The 16,867-nt window shown below is 38.3% G+C and overlaps 1 long non-coding RNA gene across 1 annotated transcript in view; it reads right to left on the bottom strand.

Moving 5' to 3' along the window:
• The window catches only part of LOC147827728 (uncharacterized), a 71,804-nt gene that overhangs the window by 39,431 nt on the left and 15,506 nt on the right, over positions 1–16,867 (bottom strand). Inside the window, exon 2 of the long non-coding RNA XR_015452039.1 lies at positions 13,407–13,534. This is a non-coding gene — a long non-coding RNA (uncharacterized LOC147827728). The remainder of the gene's footprint in view (positions 1–13,406; positions 13,535–16,867) is intronic.

Raw genomic sequence — 16,867 nt, 5'->3', positions numbered from 1 at the left:
GGGTAGGAAGGATTAATATAGTGAAAATGGCCATACTTCCAAAACTGCTATATAGATTTAATGCAATTCCAATTGAGATCCCAGCAGCATACTTCATGGACCTTGAGAAAACAATCCAAAAATACATTTGGAACAAGAAGAGACCCAGAATAGCAAAAGCAATTCTAGGTAACAGAGACATGGCAGGGGGTATCACAATCCCCAACCTGCAACTCTACTACAAAGCTACTGTGATAAAAACAACATGATATTGGCAAAGAAACAGACCTGAGGACCAGTTGAACAGATTAGAAGATGCAGAAACAAGACCAGACACACTCAGCCATCTCATCTTTGATAAAGGAGCCAAACAGCCTCACTGGAGGAAAGATAGCTTCTTTAATAAATGGTGCTAGAGAAATTGGGTTTCAACTTGCCAAAGACTAAAACTAGACCTGTATCTCTCACCATGCACTAATCTAAAATCAAAATGGATTAAAGATCTAAATATAAAAACAGAAACACTGAACCGGCTGGAACAGAGGTTAGGTAGAACTCTTCAAGACATCGGTGTAGGAAAAGATTTTATGAACAAAACCTGAGTTGCCCGTGAACTAGCACAATCAACAAGTGGGATCTCTTCTTATTAAAAGGCTCCTGCACAGCAAGAAAAACCACCAGCAGTGTGAAGAGACAACCCACAATGTGGGAAAAAATCTTCACCTGCTCTTCCTCAGACAAAGGATTACTATCTCGAATCTATAAAGAACTTAAAAAGATCAGACCTCCCAAATTTAAAGACCCAATCCGAAAATGGGCATCTGAAATGAACAGACATTTCTCAGACAAAGAAGTAGAAATAGCAAATAAATACATGAAAAAATGTTCAACATCATTGGTCATTCAAGAGATGTAAATGAAAACAACACTGAAATTCCACTTCACTCCAGAAAGAATGGCTGCTATCATGAAATCAACCAATAACAAATGCTGGTGGGGCTGTGGGGAAAGAGGAACCCTGCTCCACTGCTGGTGGGAGTGTAAACTGGTGCAAGCACTGTGGAAATCAGTATGGAGATACCTCAAAGAACTAGGACTGGAAGTCCCATTTGACCCCACTATTCCACTGCTGAGGATCTTCCCCAAAGAATTAAAAGAATCATACCACAGTGATATATGTGCACCCATGTTCATAGCAGCACAGTTTGTGATAGCTAAAACTTGGAAACAGCCCAAATGCCCATCACCTGGAGATTGGATAAAGAAAATGTGTGTTTTTAAAAAATAAAATGGAGTATTACTCAACCATAAAAAATGAGAAATTAGAGACATTTATAGCTAAGTGGATGCACATTGAGGCAATACTCTTAAGTGAAATAAATAGGACACACATGTATAAATAATGAATAGTTTCTCTGGTGTGAGAAACTGAAAGTGTAAATAAGGACTAAAATGTATAATAGGTAATGTGAAATAGGAAGAAAAGGGGCAAAGGGGAAGGAAGTGGGAGGGCTAGGGGAAAGGATAGAAGGGAATGGGATTAATATGAGAAAATGGAAAAATAGGAACAAAATCTTTGTAAATAGGGAGGGCTAGAGGGGTTGAAGGGAGAGCTGGGCAAGGGTGAAAAATAAGAACCAAGAGAGATTATGTAAAGGTGCAAATTTCCAATGATGAATGTCATTATATTGTATACTGAAAATGTACCAATGATTAGAATGAATAATCGATAATGCAAAATAGGAAGAAAAGGTCCAAAGGGATGGGGTAGTGGGAGGGGCAGGGGAAAGGAAAGAAGGGAATGGAAAAATGCTGAGAAATGGAAAAAATGGAAATAAAATTTTTGTAAATAGGGAAGGGAGGGCTAGGAATGGGGAAAAAATAAGGACCAAGATGCGTTATCTAAAGGTACAATTCCCAATGAGAAATGTAAATGTGTTGTATACCTAAAATGTACCAATAAAAGAATTTAATTAAAAAAAAGGCAATTCATTTTCTTTGGTTGACAGCTCATAAATCTCATATGAAAAGTCAGTGGATTTAGGTAGAGGAAGGGAATATTGGCAATATTAGTCCTGAAATGCGTATGGTGCGTAGGTATGGTGCAGCATAACGTGGGTATGGTGCAGCATAACACATATTTCCTAGGAAAGTTCTCAATTTCAAATCATCTCCATTTTCAGACCATGTATCTTAATTTTTGCTCAGGAAAATTTTATGGGCACAAATGTAGGTGTAATTTTGAATATTACTAAACATGAGTAGCATTATATTTATTTATTTGGTTATTTGATTTATCTATGCAATAAACAGTTTTTTGAACTCTCATTGAGCTCTGTGCTAGGTTCTATGGGTCAAAGATAAGGCACAGTTACATAAATATCACATTGAAATGCTGAATACGCTATTGTAAGGGTTATATACAAAATGATATGGGGTATGTGGGGGAAAGATGTGGTGGGATTAGAAAAAATTTCACAGAGAAAATGGAAGACTTGGAGAACAACTAATACTTTGTCATGTCAGAAAAGATCTTATAGGGAGGAAACAGCCCAAGCAAAGACCTGGAGGTACATGAGATGTCACTGAATCACAAGGTGGAATGGCTGATGCAGAACAAGACTGAAAAGTTAATTTGTTTTTTTGTTTTTCTGTATTTTCTCATTGGGAATTGTAACTTTATATAATGCATCTTGGTTCTTGTTTTTTCCCCATTCCTAGCCCTCCCTTCACGTCCTCCACCCTTCCCTATTTACAAAGACTTTATTTCCATTATTTCCATTTCTCATCATTTTTTCCTTTCCCTTCTTTCCTTTTCCCTGCCCCTCCCACTACCCCTACCCCTTTGGACCTTGAAAAGTTAATTTGAATTCAGAAAGTAGAGGACCTTGATTTCTGTCTTAAGCAGAACTTTACTAAAAAGGTGACACAGAATTGCTGAAGGAAGTTAACTTGCAGGTGACATGAGTCTAAAGATAGTTTTGATAGCAGTGCAGGGGAGAAACAGAGTGGAGAAAGATCAGATGCATTTGGAGAAGTATGGAAAATGTCTAGGCCAAGGATGATTGGCCCTAAATTAGGATTGCAGCCATGAGAATAGAGAGAAGGCATCAATTTTAGATATATTTCTGATGTAACTGAGTAAAGTCAGGACCCCCTTCAAATTATGTATGCGAGAAATGTTGCACTTCCAAGGGAGACTTCCATAAATAAGAAGGGAAAATCATAAAAATTCAACAGTAATGAGAAAAGGAGAGAATAGCAATGGCTTATGATTGGTCATTTGCTCTGTCTTTGACCTGAACATGTGGACTTGATATGAGCTTTAACCTCCGTGTTACCCTCCATCCTCCCCCTCAGCACACACAATCTGCTTCTCTGCCAGATGGGAAACTAACAGAAGCCAGCTGGTCACCAGATTATCCATCTAACAAATACTCAAGAAGGTGACAGCCCTTGCACCTGATTTCTGGACTAGCTAGAGGTCCAGTGAGGTTTTCAACAAGAGAAACAGAGATGAAGCTAACTGGGCCTCGTGTCCTGAGGCAGGAGGGTGGGACTCAACAAGGGTTTGGGAGAATGGAGGGAAGTTGGTTATATATGATCTAACTTCCTTGGTCTCCAAGGCAACCAACATGTACTTATCACACCTTATTTCTTTTCTTTCTCTCTCTTTTTTTTTTGGTATCAGGGATTGAATTCGGGACCTTGTGCTTGTGAGGCAGGTGGTGGAACCACTGAGCTAAATCCCCAGCCCCATACCTTATTTCTTTCTTTCTGTTTTGCACAGTCCATTTATTCATTTACTCAACGAGTACCTGTTAGGAACCTACTAAATATCAGCACCTGCCCCAAGCCCTAGGAATACTGAGACAATAAATGAAACCAGCATCATCTACTTCTGACTTCACTCTCTTTGTTAGTTCGGCTCTGAGGCTAGCAGGACCCAGTAGGGCTTGGGTGTGGATAACGGTGTTCTCTTTTATGATTCTCATGAGTTTAAATGTATTCAGAGAATGCTGTGCAATTTTTTCTGCCTTGCCCACTAAACTATAACCTCAGAATTTCAGTGCCTAACCTATTGCTCAGCACATATGAAATTCGCAGTGAAAGAGTATTGAGTGAAAGACTAGACTGTTCTGAGAGTCAGTTTTTAACTTAGTGTTTGATGTGCCAGGAACTTTTGATCTTTAAGTGGTGGACAGGACAATTGACAAGTATGTTGTAGCGCTTTGAAAATCCCACTGCAAAGTTGCAGAAATATAAGGCACACACAAGAGTAGATTTAATAATATTTTTCTATATCCTTGATTTTACAGAGTCAGGTGACCAAAGACTCAGTCTCTTCCAGCATTAAAATTTGGAGCTCCACCTGTAGATAGATTCATTTCATGGTTTTAGCTAATTAAAGGAAGGAAAAATTTAAATCAAGTTGGTATTCTATTTCTCCAAAACTGGGAAGGCAGTGATAGCAAACGGAATGGGAATGTTTTAAGTATTAAGAATAATCATTTTACATTTATGTATTTATCTTTTCCAGAATATTGCTTATGTCACTGGATTCTATCTGATTATGAATATCACCTGATAGGATAGATAGTACAGAATAATCTCCTTTCCAGAAAAGAAGGGGAGGCAGATTGAAAATAAATGATTTACGCAGACTCAGGGCTGGTTACTGGGAGAATTGAGACTGGAACACAATATTTTTTTTGAACACAAATTTCTTGCCAAGAATTATATGTATTTCTGTATTTGATTACAGAAGCCCCAAGTTCCCTAAAGAAAACAGCTTGATATGTTTAGGTCACTGCTGTATCTTCAATGCCTTATCGTAAGTGTTCACTAAGTTTTAGTTTAGTTAATGACTAAATTATTTTCTTCCTTTTAATTCTTTAAATCTGTTCTCGTTGCTATGTTTTTAACCCCTTAAGCTAGTTGATTTTTTCATGCTACTGTGGTCAGTTATGTACATATCTCTCTAAGTGGTGATTTAGTTGCACAGCACAGGTTTAGATCTGTATTTTCAGTTTTCATCATTCAGCTCTAAATATTTTCATATTCAAACTTTCCAATACATGATTTAAAAAAATATCTTTTAAAATTGATATGCAACATAATTGCATTGTGTTCAGACAAACTGGTCAGTGTGAAACTGATTATTTTAAATATGTTAGGACATAATTTTAACAAACTGGTCTGTGTGAAAGTGATTATTTTAAATACATTAGGACATAATTTATGATTTACTATGTGCTCAATTTTTTAAAATTTTTGGATATTGACATTTGTCCAGAAGTTTGGGCTCCATATCCTGTAAGCATCCCTACTTGGCTACCTCCAAATTGACATGTCCCAAACTTTCTCCCCTACAAATGTATTACTCGCTTTTCATTAAGCCTACAAATCATCTACTGATTTTGGTTCTGTCCTTGCGGTACCAATCAGGACCCTTTCTGGGTGCTCACAGGAGAGTTCGTATTCCTTATACGGGTGGACTTTGAGCTAAGAATGCAAAACACTGTGTTCATCATTTCCTTGCTCCAAGTTCTCCAGCCCACTTTGAAGTAATTAATCAATCCCATTATAGTTCACATTTCCACTAAAATATCCTATGGCAGCAAGTACTTGTTCTTCTAAATTACCTTCTATGGCAGAAGTAGGCAAACTATGCCTCATGGGCCAAATCTGGCTTGCTTCCCATTTTTGTGGATAAGTTGTATTGGAACCCAGCCACTCCCAAGTACAGTGCTTATTGTCTATGGCTGCTTTTGTGCTACAATCACAGAGTTGAATAGTTGGGGCAGGGCCATGTAGCTTACAAAACCTAAAATATTCCTATCTGTCCCTTTTTAGAAAAAGTTTGCTAAACCTTAGTTTATAAGCATTTGGTCAAAGATGTCAATGTGTGTAACTGTTTTGCTACTACATGATATGTAGTATTGGTGTTCCCTTTACCATTGGAAACAAAGCCATTAATACCTGTAAATCTAGTATAACCAGAGAGTAAATTCCAGAAAACCTAGAATCTACTCCAAGAGCGTGGCCTTAAGGTTCTATACTCCTGGAGTCTTAACTGGAGCCAAAGTCTCTGTCAGAGCTCTATCTATCAAAGAAGCAAAACCACTATAAATTTGTCCTTCCACAATTGTGAGATATGTTTACCTGTCTATATGAAGTGTCCTCCTTGTGTCTGATGGTAAAGGATGAAGTTTTCAGGGCAGGGGAGATGGATATAAAGTGGGGAAAAGGAGCAGGAATAAGCAGGAACCCAGGGACGCCTATGTCATTCTTACCACCTCCAACTATGATGGTGTGAGTGTCTACAGGAGGGGCTGGCCACTTTGTTTTGGAGCTAAGTGTCAGAAAAACTGAAGGAAGCTCCAGGAGGAGGTGGAGCAGCTGCTGCCCCATGCCCAGGAGATGAGCCAGCAGATGAGTGACAATATGCATGGGTTGCACTAGTGTCTAGTGCTCTGTCACCAACCTTTTGCTCATCAAAATGCTATGGCTGCTGATCTCAAAGCTCATGCAGGATGTTTCTTAAGATTCATCCTAATCAGAAAGGTACAAGGAAGGGAGTTATGAGACATAGTCATTTTAACTATGTTAACAAATGACACTACCACAACAGCATTTCCAATTTTTAATTTTATTGTATTATTCTAAATTTTAATAAAAGTATTTTAGAATACTAGTTAAATTTTTAATTTTGTTTCTCTGTGTACCTCTCACTCAGGGAGTGAGGAGATGCAGTCAAAGAGACCTCATCTATCCCCCTGTCCTTTGTTCTACTTAAATCCATCCTCCTTCCTACAGCTGGAGTAAACCACCCCATACACAAACAGGGCCAAGACACATATGCTGCCCCTTACTGCTGCAGGATATTACGTTTGGTAATGGAGACTGGGAGTATAGGAGTATAATGTAAGGTGTCTTGCTTTTCTGTAGTTCCTAGGTTTAAAAAAATTGTAATAAAATAGAAATAACATAAAGTTCACAATTTTGGCCATTCTTAAACATACAGTTCAATGACGTTAAATATAGAAGCATTGTTCTGAAATCATTTCCATCATCCATCTCCAAAATTTTCTTCATTCTTCCAAATGAAAACTTTGTACCCATTAAGCTGTATATCCCCGTCTCTGGCAACCACTATTACTTTTATCCAGTGAGTTTGACTATTGACTACTGTAGGTATTTCATATAAGTGGAATATATGTTATTTGTTCTTTTGGGACAGGTTGTATTTTGCTGAGTATAATATTCTCAAGATTTGTTCACACTGTAGAAGGGTCAGAATTTCCTTTTTTTTAAGGCCAATATTGCATTACTTGTATATCTGTATACCACATTCATTTATTCATTCTTTCATTGGGTTGCTTATATTTTCTGGCTGTTGTGAGTAATGCTACTATAATCATGAATTTGTAAATACCTGTTTGAGCTCCTACTTTAAATTTTTTTGCATATACCTAGAAGAAAAATAGTTGGGTTATAGTAATTCTTAATAAGAACCTCCATACTGTTTTCTATAGTGGCCACACCATCATACAATCCTGACAATATGCACAAGAATTCTCATTTCTCTACAATCTTACCAGAATATATTATTATTGTTTATTATGATAACCACTATAATGGGAATCAAGTGGTATCTTGTGGCTTTGATTTACATTTCCCTAGTGTGGTTGATCAGCTAATGGTCAACTTGGAACATCCAGCTGAACTGACTCAGTGTGGTTCCGGGTGTGGAAGATCCACCTGAGGATTGTTGCCAATGGCATAAAAAGAGAACTGGAGGGGAAGATTGTTTGCTATTGATTTCTTGAAGAAGCTTGCCGTGGCTGGTTTTCCTGATGCCTACTTGGTTATTCTTGTTGTCGGAGGAGCTCCAGTCCTTGCTGTCCCTGGGAATGGCTGCTGTTCTCGTCAGGGGAGCTGTTCACCTTGAGCATCACTTCCTGGCTCCAGTATAGATCCCTCAGCCTGGTGGCACAAATCCTTCACTACACCAGTGCAAGCTTTCTAGCTTCCACCACTGGTCTTTAGGACTTCCTGGGGCAGATCCTCCATGTAGACTTGCATAAGACATTGCTATGGGCTCTAGGCCTCTGGCTGGACTCATGGAGGACATTGCCTTGGGCTCTAGGACTTTAGCTGGACTTATGCAGGACATTGCTGTGGAATCTTAGGCCCTCAGCTGGATTCTTTGGATTCTTTGTGGGGACAGATCTATTGCATTCCTCTACATTTGACTTTTTGGGTAACTATTATAAAACAATCTATAAATTATGTGTTCTGTATTAAATCTAATCCCTCACAAACCCTGACTACAATACCTAGTGATTAGTGATATTAAGCATCTTTTCATGTGTTAACTGGCCATTTATGTATTTTCTTTAGAGAAATGTCTATCTAATTTATTTGCCCATTTTAAAATTGGATTTATTATTGTTGAAGTCCTTTAAAAATATGAAATAATAATAATATCAGATACATGATTGAAAAGTATTTTCTCCTATGGCTTGGCTTTTTATTCTATTGTGAGTGTCTTTTAATGCACAACAATTTAAAATTTTGATGTATAGTAATTATTTTCCCCTTTTGTTGCCTATTCCTTTGGTATCATATTCAAGAAATCATTGCCAAATCCAATGCCTCAAAGTTTGCCTCCATGTTTTCATCTATAAGACTATAACTGTAGCTCTTTGTTATGGTTTAGATCTAGAATATTCCTCCAAATTCTTGCGTGTTTTTAAAAGATAATTGGATGTGGGGAGGCTATATTTATCAGTGGATTAACCCATTGATGAGCTAAATGTGCTCTTATGGGGTGAGGCCTGTTTGGAGAAAGTAGGTTACTGAGGACATGCCTTGGGGAGGGTCCTCCCTCCAGATCCTCCCCTCTCCCTCCTCTTCCTGCCAACCTTCCTGCCTTCTATAGATCCACTCTTCCTTGTCACACTCTCTTTTTCTCTGCCCTGCACTTGTTTTCTAATTTCTTCATAAATTCCCAAAGTACTTGTACTTCTTACATGGCCCATTCCCTGTATACTTCAGTGCCTAAGCTTATACTGTCTTCTCTGCTGAGAACACCATTTCCACTTTTTGGGGGAATATCTCTGCCTAGTTTTTTCTTTAGGAATAAGGTTATATGTCATTTCTTCAAGAAACTTTTCCCAAACACCTAGGTTGTGTTAAGATACTCTCCTCTGAGTTCTAGTGGCCTCCAGTCTATATTGTTTGGATAAGACATTATAATGTATAGTAATTTTATGTAAGTTCTTTAAAGTCAGAGGCTAGATCTTTTTTCTTCATTTAAAACTTCTTGTGGAGGGCTGGAGGTGTAGCTCAGAGGCAGAGATCTTTCCTGGGATGTGTGAGGCCCTAGGTCTGATCCCTCGCACCAAACAAACAAAAAAACCACCAAAACCAACAACAACAAAACCCACATAACTTCCAGTGGATAAACAAAAAACACAATTTTTGGAGGCAGGTAACATCTGTCTGTTAAACTTAGTTTAGCAGGACTGAAAGGAATTTGGCTTCTCTAAGGTAAGGGCCTGATGGTCAGTATGAGATATCACTGATGTGGCCAAAGAGAAGCTCAAGAGGGAGAGATCCTCTAGCTTTGGTGCTAAGGATAAAGCTCACAAGGGTGTTGTGGAACATATGAACACTTAGAGGAATATAGATATAAGATGACTTTCACAGAGTAGACTTGGAACATTCTCCTGTTGCCAGGGCTCCTATTCAAGAAAGTATGGAAAGTTCAGGTCATTTCAAAGGCTACTGGGCAATAGTCCAGTTTCTCTGTGGCATAGCAGTCCTTTCCTGGAGGACTGCCAGAGGCTCTGAGAATCTTTTTATTCTCCATTGTATTTAGATGGAAATTTGTTTGATGCAACTTTATTTCTTGAGAATGTTTCTCCAAATACCTTCCAGGACTGAAGATGCTGCAGTTTTTTAATAGATGGTATGGCTCTAAATCAAAGGAGATACAGTGGGCTTGGTTCCTGGGACATCAAAGATGAGCAAATGCATGTAGCACAAAATGAGTAGTGGAAGGTGCCGACCCCAAAGGCCTGATATGGAGAGCAGGCTGATTCAGCAACCAGGACACTGGCTGAGAGACACTGTCACCAGGAACTTCCTTCTCACCTCTGCTCAGAGCTGTTAGTCGCACACAGAAATGTGATGTGTCTACACTGTAAGCTTGGTAATGTGAAGACCTCAACTGTTGTAGAGGTTAATGGAGTGAGTGGTGAACTTCCCAACACAAATCTTGTTTCCAAATATGATAAACTTGAGAGCAAGGAATAACACATGCACATTTTGCTTGTCCATAGCATGTCTTTGATACATATTTGCTATGAGATCCAATTCTGAAAGAGCAGTTGTGTTTTTCAGTGAAGTTGATGTAGTTTTCTACATAGAACAGGAAGCATATTTTTTGATTGTTGTGGTACTAGGGAGTAAGCCCAGGGCCTCACCTACACTAAGTATGCACTGTACCACTGAACTACACTTCCAGCCCAAGAAGTGTATTTTCAATGGCTGTTATCATCCTGATACACTCAGTTTTGGGGTCTAATCATCGTTTTAAAACATTGTGAAAATGTTATATGAACAAAGCAAACGAATTTTAAATGCTTAGGTATTTAAGGAAAGTAAAGAAAATGGTAGCTGGGCATGGTGGTGCATAACTGTGATGCTGGCACTCAAGAGGCTGAGGCAGGAAGATTGCCACAAGTTTGAGGCCAGCCTAGGCTACATAGTGAGTTCAATGCCAGCCTGGACTACATAGTCAGACCCTGACTCATCCCTTCCCCCCGCAATAAAAACCTACCTTGGTAGTAAGGACACAGGGGGAAAAATCCCCTTGAATAAATGAGTAGTAATTAAAGTGTGTCAACAAAAAAAAATCATATATATTTTCATTCTTTTTATCATAGACCATGTATGTCTTATCTTGCTAATTATATTGCTTTAAGTTTTTTTTCCCCTTAAATTATTTTATTGGTACATTTTAGGTATACAATACATTTACATTCATCATTGGGTGCTTGTACCTGTACATGATGTATCTTGGTTCTTATTTTTTCCCCATTCCCTGTTCTCCCTTCACCCCCTCCACCCTTCCCTATTTACAAAGACTTTGTTTCCATTTTTTCCTTTTCTCATAATTTTTCCATTCCCTTCTTTCCTTTCCCCTTCCCCTTCCACTTCCCCTACCCCTTTGGACCTTTTCTTCCTATTTCAAATTATCAATTATTCATTTTAATCCTTATTTACACTTTCAGTTTCTCACACCAGAGAAACTATTTGGTATTTACACGTGTGTCCTATTAATTTCACTTAAGAGTATGGCCTCAACATGCATCCATTTAGCTATAAAGGTCTCTAGTTTCTCATTCTTTATGGCTGAATAGTACTCCATTTTATTAAAAACACCACATCTTCTTTATCCAGTTTCCAGTGGATGGGCACTTGGGCTGTTTCAAAGCTTTAGCTATTATGAACTGTGCCACTATAAACATGGGTGCACATATATCTCTGAGGTATGATTCTTTTAATTCTTTTGGGAAGATACCCAGCAGGAGGATAGCGGGGTTGAGTGGGACCTGGGTAGACCATGCAGCACTAGTCAAATGGAAAGTGATAAAGTCTGTGTTGGGAGATTAAGGAAAGGAATGGAGAGGAAAGGAAGGTGCCCAGCTGGAAGAGCCTGTGCTTGAAACCTGAAGGAGACAAATGTGTTTTGAAAGAATGATTGGATATTTAGATAATTAACAGGGCTTGTTGATTATTGAAAAGGGGTGAATGTGAAATATAACTCCACTGTAAGGATTTGAACACAAGTGAGCAAAAAATGGTTTATTATTGGACTGAAAAGGGTTGGGAGATAGGAATGATAAAGTGGAGTCAATGGCAAATTCACTTGTTACTGTCAACTCCCATAAGGTAAAATTTGGCTCCTTCTCCAGAATTTAGGAGTTGGCACACAGAGATTTGTCAATAAATATTAATAAGAATTAACAGTGCAAGTAAGTAGAGGGAATGAGAGCATGGTTTAGGCTTCTCTGATGTCTAAAATGGCTCATGCTGGGAATGTGCTGTTGGAGCTTCAATTTCCTCATCTGAAAGATGGAAAAGGTGACCCATGGCTAGCTAACACCTTTCTAGTGTTAATAACTAGTGACTCTGTTCTTCAGCTGATATTTTTGATCCTTCTGCTTTAAAAACAACTTAAAAGGTAAACTCCAACTCTTCTGGCCTCCCTCCTGTCTGATGTGACAAAAGGACATGAATGTATGAGGCACAGAGGATCTAAAGGCCTTGTGAGCTGAAGGGCTACATCTCACTTGTTTGAATGATCCCATTGCCATAAATGGAAGTGGTGTTTGGAGTGTTGCTTTTGCCATGTCTCCTGAACTTAAATGGAACTAAATTCTCCTGCAAAGATAGAGAGGAGAGGAGAGAAGAGGAGGGGTTGCCTGGGCTGGGAGCTGGCTGCTAGTCTATGCTCTGGAGGTCCAAGTTCAAATATGCTTGCAAGAAAGCTTCAGTTCGATTTTTTGTCCTCACACAATGCAGCTGTTGTGTGTCCAGAGGCAGGGAGAAGGCAATTGGATTCCTAGAGCTCACTGGCCAGCATCTTTTTCATTCCTTTTTGATTCTCCCTCTGTTGGAGGCATACTCTAAAGGACACACGTATTTCAATTAGTCACTCATGCTGTAAACCCTAAGAAACAATTGGCACATCCAGAAGAGGAGTCAACAGCCCTCGTTAGCACATAGCCTCAGTGAGTTGCTAGATGAAGAAACAAGGGGCAATCAAACACTTTACCCTCCCTTTAAACATTTACTCTGCCTATGATGACCATTTTAGGTGGGTAAGTTCCTGGACTACTGAGTTTTTTTGGCTGTGTTAGCTTAATTTTGTAAACTATCCTTACAGGAATGTGTTGAATAAATGCCCATCTGATTTCAAAAGTCCAGAGGGCTTTCTGTGCCTACTGCTTACAGGATCTAATCAGATGGCTCCTAAAATGGCTCCAACCCTATCTTTGGGAACAATTTCTGGAGTGATAACTTTTTTTCTCACTAAGCCTCTGAATGATAACTTTTTAAACATGATATCTTTTCACACAGAGTGAAGTTTATGCAAGTTATCATAAAAGGAAACTGGTGTTTAGAGGTAGGGATGGGTGGATGCATTTAGATACAATGATAATAGTTGGCATTTATTTGATGCTCTGTGCTAGGCACCATTAGAAGTACTTTATGAATTTAAAATAATTTAATTCTCAATATTACTTTGTAAGATAAATATTACTATCTTAATTACCTTAAAGATAGGGGAACTGATGCACATAGAGGTTAAGTCATGAAGCTGACACATGGCCCAGCCTGGTACTTACAGTCAGATACTTTGAACGAGGTGCTCCCCTGACTTTCATGATTTCTTCCTCTTGACTTTCTGACAGCCACGGTATGTTTTAGTTCTGGATACAGCTCTTAAGTATTCATTGGATTTGTATTTTGATTCCTAGGCATGAGTAGAAAGTAATGAGAAAGTAAATAGAGGTGACGAGTAAGGAAAGAATTCAGGGCAATGAGTCCACACTCACATACACCTACACACACACACACGCACACACGCACACTGTGGCCTCCTGACTTTATATTCATATCATTCATGTGCTCTCAGAGGCTCCTTTCCTGCCAGGTTATACATAGACCTTCCCTGAGGGATTAGCTCTTCCCCCTCCAGGTCATGGGAAGGGGCAGGAAGGACATAACTTCCTTTTGAAGGGCCTGTCAGAAAACCGTATTTGGAGAGAAATACATCAACACTGATCAATAAGAGTTGTAGCTGCAAAGTCCAACCCCCTGCGAGTACAATCAACAGCTCCCAGGTCATAGAAGGAAAACAGTCTTGTCTTTTAGAAACTCAGCATTGATAAAAGTAAATACTGATTCTTTGTGTCATCTCTCATACATGTCTGCAACTCAAGACCCCAAGATCACAATGTTGGAACATATTTTGTAATATGCTGTCATGGATACTGCAGCATCTTGTACTCTGGATCTAAAAAGAACTCCAACTCTTACAACTATGCATTTGAAAGTTATGTTGTTATGAAAATGAATTTAGATGTATTAATACTGAAAGATACCTATGGTATGTTTATTAGGTGACATACAGTTGTAGATAGTATGTGTGATATGATCCAATTTACATAATAAAGATAAAAAGGCATACAGCATGATAAAAATGCTAAATAACATCTATACAGTGCTTGTTGTATACCAGTTATTCTACATGATTTATGTTTATTAACTTATTAATTCTCAAAACAACTCCATGAAAAGGATACTAATGCTATCTCAACTTTATGTGTTGAAATCCAATTGTAAAGAGGTTTAGTAACTTGCTTGAGGTCAAACACTAGTAAATGCCAAAGTCAGAATTCAGTTCCAGGCTGGCTCCCAAATGTCTATCATTAAACAATATGCTATATGATAAATGATGTGTAAGTGTAAAACAATTCCAAACAGATACATGACAAGCTGCTAATAATGGTTAGCTAAGTGGTATAAAAATGATGAGTGGGATGAAGGACAGGCAGGATTATTTAACTTTTTTTCTAAGCACACATAATTTTTAAAAATTAATTAAATTGGTACATTTAAGGTATACAATATAATGACATTCATCATTGGAAATTTGCTCTTTTACATAATCTCTCTTGGTTCTTATTTTTTCCCCCTTCCCCTGCCCTCCCTTCAACTCCCCCCCATCTACAAAGACTTTGTTTCCATTTTTTCTTTTTCTCATATTAATTCCATTCCCTTCTTTCTTTTCCCCTACCCCTCCCATTTCCCCTTCCCCTTTGCCCCTTTTCTTCCTATTTCACATTATCTATTATATATTTTAGTCCTTATTTACACTTTCAGTTTCTCACACTAGAGAAACTATTTGGTATTTACACATGTCTGTCCTAATTATTTCACTTAAGAGTACAGCCTCATTGTGCATCCATTTAGGTATAAATGTCTCTAGTTTTTCATTGTTTATGGCTGAGTAATACTCCATTTTATTGAAAAAAACACCCCACATTTTCTTTATCCAGTCTCCAGTTGATGAGAAATTGGGTAGTTTCCAAGTTTTAGCTATCACTAATTGTGCTGCCATGAACATGGGTGCACCTATACCACTGTGGTATGATTCTTTTAATTCTTTGGGGAAGATACCCAGCAGGGAAATAGCTGGGTGAAACGGGACTTCCAGTCCTAGTTCTTTGAGGTATCTTCATACTGATTTCCACAGTGGTTGCACCAGTCTACACTCCCACCAGCGATGGAGCAGGGTTTCTCTTTCCCCACAGCCCTGCCAGCATTTGTTATTGGTTGATTTCATGATGGCAGCCATTCTTTCTGGGGTGAGGTGGAATCTCAGTGTTGTTTTCATTTGCATCTCTCGAATGACCAGTGATATTGAACACTTTTTCATATGTTTATTTGCTATTTCTACTTCTTTATCTGAGAAATGTCTGTTCATTTCAGATGTCCATTTTTGGATTGGGTCTTTAAATTTAGGAGGTCTGATTTTTTAAAGTTCTTTATAGATTCTAGATAGTAGACCTTTGTCTGAGGGACAGCTGGTGAAAAATTTTTCCCACATTATGGGTTGTATCTTCACACTGTTGGTAGTTCCTCTTGCTGTGCAGAAGCTTTTTAATAAGAAGAGATCCCACTTGTTGATTATTTGTGCTATTTCATGGGCAGCTGAGGTTTTGTTCATAAAATCTTTTCTTACACCAATGTCTTTAAGAGTTCTTCCTAACTGCTCTTCCAGCAGGTTTAGTGTTTCTGTTTTAATATTTAGATCTTTAATCCATTTTGATTTTAGTTTAGTGCATGGTGAGAGAAATAGGTCTAGTTTTAATCTTTAACAAGTTGAAACCCAATTTTTCCAGCACCATTTATTAAAGAGGCTATCTTTCCTCCAGTGAGGGTGTTTGGCTCCTTTGTCGAAGATGAGGTGGCTGAACCTAGAGTTGTTTCTGCATCTTCTAATCTGTTCCACTGGCCCTCAGGTCTGTTTCTTTGCCAGTACCATGCTATTTTTATCACAGTAGCCTTGTAGTATAGTTTCAAATTGGGGATTGTGATACCCCTACCTTGTCTTTTTTGCCTAGTATTGCATTAGCTATTCCAGGTCTCTTTTGTTCCAAATGAATTTTTGGATTGTTTTCTCCAGGTCTGTGAAGTGTGCTCCTAGGATTTCAATTGGGATTGCATTGAATCTCTATAGCAATTTTGGAAGTATGGCCATTTTCACTATGTTGATTCTTCCTACCCAGGAGCAAGGGATATCTTTCCATTTTCTGATATCCTCTTCAATCTCTTTTTTCAGAGTGCTATAGTTTTCAGAGTAGAGGTGTTTGATTTCTTTTGTTAGGTTGATTCCTAGGTATTTCAATGTTGTGAATGCTATTGTGAAAGGAATTGATTGCCCCCTTTTCTCTGTCAGTGAGTCTGTTGTTCCTGTAGAGGAAAGCTATTGATTTTTGTGTGTTGACCTTGTATCCAGCTACTCTACTGAATTTGGCTATTAAGTCTAGAAGACTTTTGGTGGAGTTCTTGGGATCTTCTATATAGAGTATCATGTCATCTGCAAATAATGACACTTTGACTTCTTCCTTTCCTATCTTTATTCCTTTTATTTCTTTCTCTTGTCTAATTCCCATAGCTAATATTTCCAAAACTATATTGAACAGGAGTGCTGATAGTGGACATCCTTGTCTTGTTCCTGATTTTAGAGTGAAGGATTTCAGTTTTTGACCATTTAGTTTGATATTGGCTGTTGGTTTTT

Source organism: Heterocephalus glaber, unplaced genomic scaffold, assembly GCF_053883595.1.
Source record: "Heterocephalus glaber isolate CG9 unplaced genomic scaffold, H.glaber_assembly_v1.0 deba00001442, whole genome shotgun sequence".
NCBI lineage: Eukaryota > Metazoa > Chordata > Mammalia > Rodentia > Bathyergidae > Heterocephalus > Heterocephalus glaber.
The sequence above is the reverse complement of the archived record's forward strand: the minus strand, read 5'-3'. Positions and strand labels throughout refer to the sequence as shown.